Raw genomic sequence first — 10,816 nt, 5'->3', positions numbered from 1 at the left:
TGTCATATTAAATTAGTATAGAAATATTTATCAAGAACATGAAATAATAATGTATACTAACTTACTCTTAACTAATCAGTAGGTTTATATTTGACTAATTTTTCTACTTGTCTTTTTTTCTGTTATACGATTCAATATAGAATTATCTATTGCCTTTAAGATAATTATCTTTCAAAAAAATTAAAATGATAAACCTTGTGATCAAAACCATCAGCACATTATATTCTCAGTTGTCAATGTTCTAATACTAATTTAAGAAATTTCCTAATTTGATAAAATAAGTAGATTGGTGTTTTATATTTAGTGGATATTTAGAATTTAAAATTGCATTATTTTAAAAACACCCTCGGAGCCGGGCAGGGCAGCTAGAGTCATCCACAGGCAGCCCTGCGCACTCCAGTGGTGGGCCCCGCCCACACAGCCAGCTTCTCCAGGTTCTCGGAACGGAACTGGCCCGCTAGTGAGAGCCCTTCTGACCAGAGCAGGCTCCGAGTCCCAGAGCCACTGCAGCACAGTGTACTCCGGCAACGAACCAGCGGAGAGCCTCGATCCGCAAGCAGCCTCTGGGATCAGGGCAGGGCAGCCAGAGACCTCCTCAGGCGGCTCTGCCCACTCCGGCTGCGGGCTCTCTTCACAGGGCGATCCAAGATGGCAGCCTAGAGGGAGACTGCACGCCCGGTCGCTCCAGAACCCAGGAGTTAAGAGGGGGAGGCATTGAGAGACTCGGACTGAAATAGAGCCACGGGTGAGTCTGCCCACTGGGTAAAGCTCAGCCCGGGTGGCAGGCCCAGATAGAGGTGGCTTATTGGAGCCGGGCAGGGCAGCTAGAGTCTTCACAAGGTAGCCTTCCACACTCCGACAGTGGGCTCCTCCCACACGGCCAGCTGCACGGTGCAGGCCCACAGTGAGAGCATTTCCGCACAGAGCCAGTTCCAAACCGTGGAACCAGTAGGGGGCTAGGGGCAGTTTTCTTTGAATGAGCTGCTTTATCAGATTCCTCCAAGACATCAGGCTACTGAAGGCTGGGAGGTGATACACTGGAAATCTACTGGGACATTATAAGCCAATAGCGGAAAACTGCAATATCTCAGGGTCCCACTGACAACTGACCAATATGAGAAAACAAGGGAAGAAAATGTCCCAAACAAACCTAGATACTACATCAATAAAACCCAATGACAGCACAGCAGAAGAAATGTCAGAAAGGGAGTTCAGAATGTACGTAATTAAAATGATCAGGGAAGCTAATGAGGAGATGAAAGAGCAAATGCAGGCATTGAAGGAGGAGATGAAAGAGCAAATGCAGGCATTAAATGATCGCACCAATCAACAGTTAAAAGACCAAATACGGGAAGCAAGAGATCATTTCAATAAAGAGTTAGAGATACTGAAAAAAAACCAAACTGAAATCTGTGAAATGAAGGAAACAATAAACCAAGTTAAAAACTCCATAGAAAGCATAACCAATAGGATAGAACACCTGGAAGACAGAACCTCAGACATTGAAGACAAATTATTTAATCTTGAAAGCAAAGTTGGCCAAACAGAAAAGATGGTAAGAAATCATGAACAGAATCTACAAGAACTATGGGATATCATGAAAAGGCCAAATTTGAGAATTATTGGGATTGAGGAAGGCTTAGAGAAACAAACCAAAGGAATGAACAATCTATTCAATGAAATAATAACAGAAAATTTCCCAAATCTGAAGAATGAAATGGAAAACCAAGTACAAGAGGCTTATAGAACTCCAAACATACAAAATTACAACAGACCCACACCAAGGCACATTATTATGAAAATACCTAACATGCAAAATAAAGACAGAATTTTAAAGGCTGCGAGAGAAAAGAATCAAATTACATTCAGAGGGAAACCAATAAGAATATCAGCAGATTTTTCAATCCAGACCCTAAAAGCTAGAAGGGCCTGGAACAACATATACCAAGCCCTGAAAGAAAACAGATGCCAATCAAGAATCTTATACCCAGCAAAACTTACCTTCAAATTTGACGATGAAATAAGATCCTCCCATGATAAATAAAAACTAAAGGAATTTACAAAAAGAAAGCCAGCATTACAGAACATTCTCAGCAAAATATTCCATGAGGAAGAGATAAAAAACAACGATGCAAATCAGCAACAGGAGGCGCTAGCCTAAATGAATAGCCAAATAAAGGAGAAACCAAATCATGTCAAAAACAAATATGAGTCAATTGACTGGGAATACAAATCATATCACAATAATAACCCTGAATGTTAATGGCCTGAATTCATCAATCAAAAGACACAGACTGCCAGATTGGATTAAAAAGAAAAATCCAACAATATGCTGCCTGCAAGAGACTCATCTCATAGAAAGAGACACCCATAGACTAAAGGTGAAAGGATGGGGAAAAACATACCATGCACACGGACACAGCAAAAAAGCTGGAGTATCCATCCTCATCTCAGATAATGTGGACTTCAAACCAAAACTAGTCAGAAGGGATAAAGAAGAACATTACATGCTGCTTAAGGGAAGCATAAATCAGCAAGACATAACAATCATAAATATCTATGCCCCGAACATTGGCTCATCCACGTACGTCAAACAAATCCTTCTCAATTCCAGAAATCAAATAGACCACAACACAATAATACTAGGCGATTTTAACACACCTCTCTCACCACTGGATAGATCGTCCAAACAAAAATTGAAGAAAGAAACTATAGATCTCAACAACACAATCAGCAATTTAGACTTAACGGACATATATAGAATATACCATCCAACAAAGGATGAATACACTTTCTTCTCAGCAGCACATGGATCCTTCTCGAAAATAGACCATATTTTATGCCACAAAGCTACTGTTAGCAAATACAAGAAGATAGAGATACTACCTTGTACTCTATCAGATCATAATGGATTGAAATTAGAAATAAATGACAGAATAAAAAACAGAAACTTCTCCAATACCTGGAGACTAAATAATACACTATTATATGATGAATGGATAACAGAAGACATCAGGAGGGAAATAAAAAAATTCTTAGAAGTAAACGAGAACAAAGACACATCATATCAAAATCTCTGGGACACTATGAAAGCAGTACTTAGAGGAAGATTTATTTCATGGGGTGCATTCAAAAAAAGAAGTAGAAATCAACAAATAAACGAGTTAACACTACAGCTCAAAGCACTAGAAAAAGAAGAGCAGACCAATACCAAAAGTAGTAGAAGACAGGAAATAGTTAAAATCAGAGCCAAAATCAATGAAATTGAAACAAAGGAAACAATTGGAAAAATTAACAAAGAAAAGTCCAGGACCAGATGGGTTCTCAGCCGAGTTCTACAAAACCTTTAAAGAAGAGTTCATTCCAATACTCCTCAAACTATTCCATGAAATAGAAGAGGAGGGAACCCTACCAAACTCGTTCTATGAAGCCAATATCACCCTGATACCTAAACCACACAGAGACACATAGAGGAAAGAAAATTTCAGACCAATATCCTTAATGAACATCGATGCAAAAATTCTCAACAAAATTTTAGCAAATCGCATACAAATATATATTAAAAAGATAGTGCACCACGATCAAGTGGGTTTTATCCCAGGGATGCAATGTTGGTTCAACATTCGGAAATCAATAAATGTCATTCACCATATCAACAGACTTAAAGTTAACAATCACATGATTATTTCAATAGATGCAGAAAAAGCATTTGATAAAATACAGCATCCCTTCATGCTCAAAACACTAGAAAAAATTGGGGTAGTGGGAACATTCCTAAACATTATAAAGGCCATCTACGCTAAGCCCATGGCTAATATCATTCTAAATGGTGAAAAACTGAAAGCGTTCCCCTTAAAAACTGGAACAAGGCAGGGATGCTCTCTTTCACCACTTCTATTCAACATCGTCCTTGAGACTCTAGCCAGAGCAATCAGACAAACCAAAGAAATTAAAGGGGTACGAATAGGAAAAGAAGAACTCAAACTATCCCTGTTCGCTGATGACATGATTATATATTTAGAGGAACCTGGAAATTCCACCAGAAAACTTTTAGAACTCATAAGTGAATTCAGTAAAGTAGCAGGTTACAAGATCAATGCTCATAAATCCAATGCATTTTTATACATAAGTGATGAATCTTCAGAAAGAGAAATTAGGAAAACTACCCCATTCACAATAGCATCGAAAAAAATAAAATACTTGGGAATCAATCTCACAAAAGAGGTGAAAGACCTCTACAATGGGAACTACAGAACACTAAAGAAAGAAATTAAAGAAAACCTTAAAAGATGGAAAGATCTCCCATGTTCCTGGATAGGCAGAATTAATATCGTCAAAATGGCTATACTACCTAAAGTGCTATACAGATTTAATGCAATTCCAATTAAATTCCCAATGATGTACCTTGCAGAAATAGAGCAAGCAATTATGAAATTCATCTGGAAGAATAAAAAACCTAGAATAGCTAAAGCAATCCTCAGTAGCAAGAGCGAAGCAGGGGGTATTGCAATTCCAGATCTTCAACTCTACTACAAAGCAATAGTAACAAAAACGGCATGGTATTGGTACCAAAATAGACAGGTAGATCAATGGTACAGAATAGAGGACATGGACACAAACCCAAATAAATACAATTTTCTCATACTAGACAAAGGTTCCAACAATATGCAATGGTGAAAAGATAGCATCTTCAACAAATGGTGCTGGGAAAACTGGAAAACCATATGCAATAGAATGAAATTAAACCCCTATCTCTCACCCTACACAAAACTCAACCTAAAATGGATCAAGGACCTCGGAATCAGACCAGAGACCCTGCATCTTATAGAAGAAAAAGTAGGTCCAAATCTTCAACTTGTTGGCTTAGGATCAGACTTCCTTAACAGGACTCCCATAGCACAAGAAATAAAAGCAAGGATCAACAACTGGGATAGATTCAAACTTAAAAGCTTTCTCTCAGCAAAGGAAACTATCAACAATGTGAAGAGAGAGCCTACAGAGTGGGAGAATATCTTTGCCAACCATACCTCAGATAGAGCGCTAATTTCCAGAATCTATAAAGAACTCAAAAAACTCTACACGAAGAATACAAATAATCCAATCAACAAATGGGCTAAGGAAATGAACAGACACTTCACAGAAGAAGATGTACAAGTAATCAACAGATATATGAAAAAATGTTTAACATCCCTAGTAATAAGGGAAATGCAAATCAAAACTACCCTAAGATTTCATCTCACCCCAATTAGAATGGCGATTATCAAGAATACAAGCAACAATAGGTGTTGACGAGGATGTGATGAAAAAGGAACACTCATACATTGCTGGTGGGGTTGCAAATTAGTGCAGCCACTCTGGAAAGCAGTGTGGAGATTCCTCAGAAAGCTTGGAATGGAAACACCATTTGATCCAGCTATCCCACTCCTTGGCCTATACCCAAAGGACTTAAAATCAGCATACTACAGAGATACAGCCACATCAATGTTCATTGCTGCTCAATTCACCATAGCCAGATTGTGGAACCAACCTAGATGCCCTTCAGTTGATGAATGGATAAAGAAACTGTGGCATATTTATACAATGGAATATTACTCCGCAATGAAGAATGATAAAATTATGGCATTTGTAGGCAAATGGTCGAAATTGGAGAATATCATTCTAAGTGAGATAAGCCAATCTCAAAAAACTAAAGGATGAATGATCTCGCTGATAAGCGGATGAGGACATATAATGGGGGGTGGGAGGGGCTAGCATTAGGTTTAGGGTTAGGTTTAGAGTTAGGTTAAGGAGAGCGGTAAGAATGAAGGAAAGAAGGACTGTGTAGAGGGAAAAGAGGGGTGGGAGAGGTGGGAGGGGTGGGGAGAACCCTTAAAATGGAAGTGAAAGAGCAAGATTTATTTATTAGATTAACATAGGGCCTGTCTTCCTTTTACCCTCCTGTTCCACTTGGTTTTCTTTGCACAATGAATGTGCTTGAGACAGGAATGGAAGCATATGGGGCTGAGGGTCTTCATGATGTATTCAAGGTCTACAAAATATATTTAAATATGTTGTACAATTATATAGGCTATTTCTTCTCTGTCACTTGACAAATAATATACTTTTCATTTTTAAATACATTTAAATATGAGTTACACACTTATCCGCCTTGGTCATGGGAGGCAGGATTTAAGAATAAGCATGGTGTCATTTCTGCTCTGGGTCAGGGGCTGTGACAGTTGTTCTCACTGACATCACCTTCTCTGACTGCAGCAACTTTCTACTTGTAGGGACTAATCTGATCACCACAGGAATCCTATTGATCCACAGTCTAAACCTACAGGGAAGTGTAGGCTTACAAAATTTTAAGTAAGATTTTGGAACAATTGTCTAGATGACTCATGGGAAAGGTTTCAGTGGAAAAGGCAACTGGCTTTTCATGGAGTACATAAAAACTGTAATTAGTAAGAGCATATTATCATAATCAACATTTTCAAGACTCCAAAATGAACTTGGGAAATAAATGTGAGGGCTATACATGAATATATTGGGGAATTATAGTTGATTAGACCCACATGTAAAAGTTATTGAAAATGATTAATAGAGTCCTAAGATTCTGAGCAATGGTGGTTGCCTATTTGCATATGTAACTGATTGGCCATCACCTTCTGAGTCCTCATTATTTTCTCTCATTGCTTCACTTCGATGCACTTTCATTAATGAATCAGAACATGCAATGACTCAGGTGGACAGAAACTCTAGAAAAGTCACCCCAGCACTGAAGTCCTTGATAGAAAAGAGAAATTCCTACTTCTTTCCTCAGTGATCCAGTGGAAAGAACTTGGTGTGAAGACAGATATTCTGTGTAAAATCCCAGATCAAGTATCTGGTGTTTGCTTGAACTTAACCCCTGGAAGCATGAGTTTCCTGTCAATGAAACAAGAATATAAATCCTAGAATGTTCCCCAGGCAGTGAGTTCTGATAATGGCTCCCCTTTCCTTATATCACTTAGGCACTATTACAACATTTGGAGGTAGGCATTGTTTTTGTGAAATTCTCTCCTAATATCTAAATGAGGTAATTAAAAAGAGCCGACACATTTAGTGTAGCCTTATGATATGTTCTCTGTCACTTGGTACTTTTACATAGATCAAGAAGAAATTGAATCCTGAAAAGACCAAATTCAGTTTAGACCATAAAGAAAGTTTTTAGGAGTATCCATGCTTTACAACTACCACTTCAATTGTGTGTTCTTTCTTCTTGTAAGTTTAAGGGTCTTCAGATCAGTGATGACTGGTAGTCACCCATGCTGGCTCCCAAAACAAAGGCAAAAATGAATAATACAGCTAAAGTCCTCATATCCTCATTATGGAGGAGAGGTGAATGCTTCCCATTGATCTCCTTAGGCCACTATTAAATAATCAATCTGTCTTTGAGATTAAAAACCAATATTGTTCTTCTCTACTATATAAGGATGGTTCCATTCATCTTTATAGATGCTCTAACAAGGTAATGAATACTATATCACCACCTCAATTCTGCTTGTTCTCCAGCTCCTATCCTCAATAAATGTCTAAATTGTGTTCTCAATCATAAAAGAAACACTGAAGACAATAGTGCATTTGAATGCACTGATATACTTGATGACTCTAAAACTCTAATCTGGTCTGAAGCAAATCTGTATCAAAATTGCAAACTTCAAAGATAAGTGTTTCATGTTCACCATTTCCTTGGACATTATGCCCAATCAAAGCTTTGTAAGTGAATTTGTACTCCTGGGGCTTTCACAAAATCTTACTGTTCAGAAAATAGGATTCATTGTGTTTTTCATGGTCTACATTGCACCTGTTGTGAGCAACATACTGATTGTAGTGACCATCATCTGTACCCTGCACTCTTCAGCTCCCCCATGTACTTTTTCTTGGAATTCTTATCCTTCCTGGAGGCCTGTTTCTCCTCTTCCATCACCCCAAAGATGATTGTGGACTCCCCGTAAAAAAGGAAAACCATCTCTTATAAAGGATGCGTGATTCAACTTTTTGCTGAACACTTCTTTGGTGGCACTGAGATGATTATCCTCACAGCCATGGCCTATGACCACTATGTGACCATTTTGCAAGCCCTTGCACTACTCTTCCATCATGAACTGGAGGCTCTGTGGAATTCTGGTGGGGTGGACTGGACAGGCGGCTTTATGCATTCTATCATCCAGATTCTCTTTATTTTCCAGCTGCCCTTTTGTGGCCTCAATATCATTGACCATTTCATATGTGACTTGTACCCACTACTGGAGCTGGCCTGCACTGACACTCACATCCCAGGTCTTTTGGTGGTAGCCACTAGTGGGTTTATGTGCATGATAATTTTCTTCTTGTTGCTTGTCTCCTATGGTGTCATCTTGTTCTCCCTAAGAACACACAGTTCTGAAGGGCAGAGGAAAGTTCTGTTGACCTGTGGCTTCCACATTACTGTTATGATTTTGTTCTTTGTACCATGTATATTTATATATGCAAGACCTCCTTCTGCCTTCTCTTTTGACAAAGTGGTGGAAATATTTTATACCATCCTGACTCCCTTACTCAATCCTTTGATTTATACTTTCAGAAATAGGGAAATGAAAAATGCTATAAGAAAAATGTGGAAGAGTTTGGTGTTAGTTTCTGAATGAAAAATAAGATATTAGACTCAAAACATAGTGTAAAGAGCAAAGCAATGTAAATGAACATAGATAAACTTTATGGGATGCTCAACACATATTAAGAGGTAATACACTTCTATAGAAAAAAAAACATTTGGGTAGTCAAAGATGATGTTTTCATTTTTGTAGCAGTTGTCTAATCTGAACTGGCAGGTCGATATCCAGACCTATGAATTTTTATGTTTACCTGGAATCTAATCAAGAAAGAATGAATCTAGAAAGTAAAAGAAAGTTTTGAAAGAATATATCTCTATTTTCTGATGATTAAAATTTTTGCGTTTGTGTTGCCAATTGAAAATAATTCTATTTGAGTAATTATCATTAAAGAGATCTTTCAAATTTAGACACATCTTAATTGTCATTCTAGTAGTTAAGGTTGTTTAATCTCAGGTTGCCATGTGGCTTCTGGAATAAATGCAGTTATAGAAAAGTATTTCAATTTTCCTCTAGCCCATCAACACTAATAAAATACCTGTTCAATATTGTGGGCAAAAATACTGAATTTTTCTGTCATTTTCATAATCATCCATGCTAGTTTGAAAGTAGAAGAGTGCATACACAAGTTTTCTTCCTAAGAACAGACATGGCCAAATATACAAAAGATTTCATTGTTCTTTGGGATAAGTCCAAGAGGTGTTCAGATTGGTTCTAAAACACCAACTGGAAAATTTGGGGATCTGCAGACCAGGTGTGTCACAAAGCTTTAGGCATGCCAATGCACCTGTCCACCATTCCCTTTCTTCTCCACCAGTTGTCCATTCTCATAACAGGGATAGCATCATGTTCTTTCCTTTCACACAGTTCTCTTCATTAAGTAGTTCATTTATATCTAATATCCAGCTTGAGAAACAAGGAACTGATATCATTGAGTCAATTAATTTATGGATCTGTGAATACAATATTTGAAATAGCATAAAATAAAACATTATTTGGGACAGGTTATAGAGACCACTACAGATTCATGTCTGATCCATCATGCACTTGAATACAAACACATTTTGTCACTTAACTCCCAACCTCATATTGTATACTTAGGTAATGATATACATGTGTACAGAAGATATAATATTCATTCAAGAAATAAATACTGAAAGACCTCTACCCAACATTACATGTTTTTTATTCTCACAAGACTGCTTATCAGAATTTTGCAGAATCCTGGCTATAATGGTTATTTTTACATTCCATTTTCAATACTGATCTTTGCCAAACCATGGTGATACTCATTCCAGTGTATTTATCTTTGGCATTATAACTGTTGTGTTAGTGTAAGTTAGGCTAATGTCATTAATTTAGTTAGAAATGCTATATCAATATAAAATGTGGAAATTAGTGCATTTTGATATCTGACATAAGTTAATGGAGAGCTGGTTTATAACTTAATTGATTCAGGAATTTTATCTGCTACCTCTTAAGTCAGATAAAAATCACCATTCTACTGCAAATCTTGCAATGGTTCTCCATCCCAACTACTGTCTATAGATCTGTTTCCTCTTTGGACTGTGGGTTTTCCTTATCTAACCCCCTGCTGTTCTTCCTTTCTGGCTGTTGCTCAAAATGACCTTTTTTTTTTTTTTTTTACTCTTATTCTCCCACCTTTCTCTAACCTTGCTGCTTTCCTCAGTATAATATTTTAAATACACATTTTCAGTACTTTTCTTTTGGGTGTAGGTCAAGATGGCCAAGTAGAACTCTGGTAGTACTCTCATTTCTTCCACTCTTCAAAACTGAAACAGTTGGAGAGAAGCTACTCATAAGGCAGGTGACTAAGGGAATGCAGTGAGGTTCAGTATTGCACAGTGAGATATTTGGAGATTGTCAGAGGTTCTGTTTATTAGAACAGAGGGAGGTAATGCACACTGGACCATTCCTGTCCCGTCACTTCTGGAGTCATGCAGGGGAGAGTGGTGACAAAAAGGGAAGAAAAAGAGACATAGAGAACAAAATTAGAAACATATAGAAACATTTGCACATCAGAAAATAAGTAAATAACTTAGCTGATCTGGTAGCTGAATAGTATGTGAGAAGTGCTCTGAGTTTCAGCACTTATAAGTGAAGAGCTGCTGTAGTGATTCATCTGTGGGGTCAGGCCTGGATTTGTTGCTTTGGGAAACATAAAGTCCCAGCATCTTCATTTT

At 37.8% G+C, this 10,816-nt stretch overlaps 1 pseudogene; it reads left to right on the top strand.

Annotated features, from left to right (window-relative positions):
* Nucleotides 1-7,719: 7,719 nt before the first annotated feature.
* On the top strand, nucleotides 7,720-8,648 carry LOC124958233 (olfactory receptor 4C15-like; annotated as a pseudogene).
* The last annotated feature ends 2,168 nt before the right edge of the window (nucleotides 8,649-10,816 follow it).

Source organism: Sciurus carolinensis, chromosome 11 (assembly GCF_902686445.1).
Source record: "Sciurus carolinensis chromosome 11, mSciCar1.2, whole genome shotgun sequence".
Lineage (NCBI taxonomy): Eukaryota > Metazoa > Chordata > Mammalia > Rodentia > Sciuridae > Sciurus > Sciurus carolinensis.
This window is presented reverse-complemented; position numbering and strand designations above follow the sequence as displayed.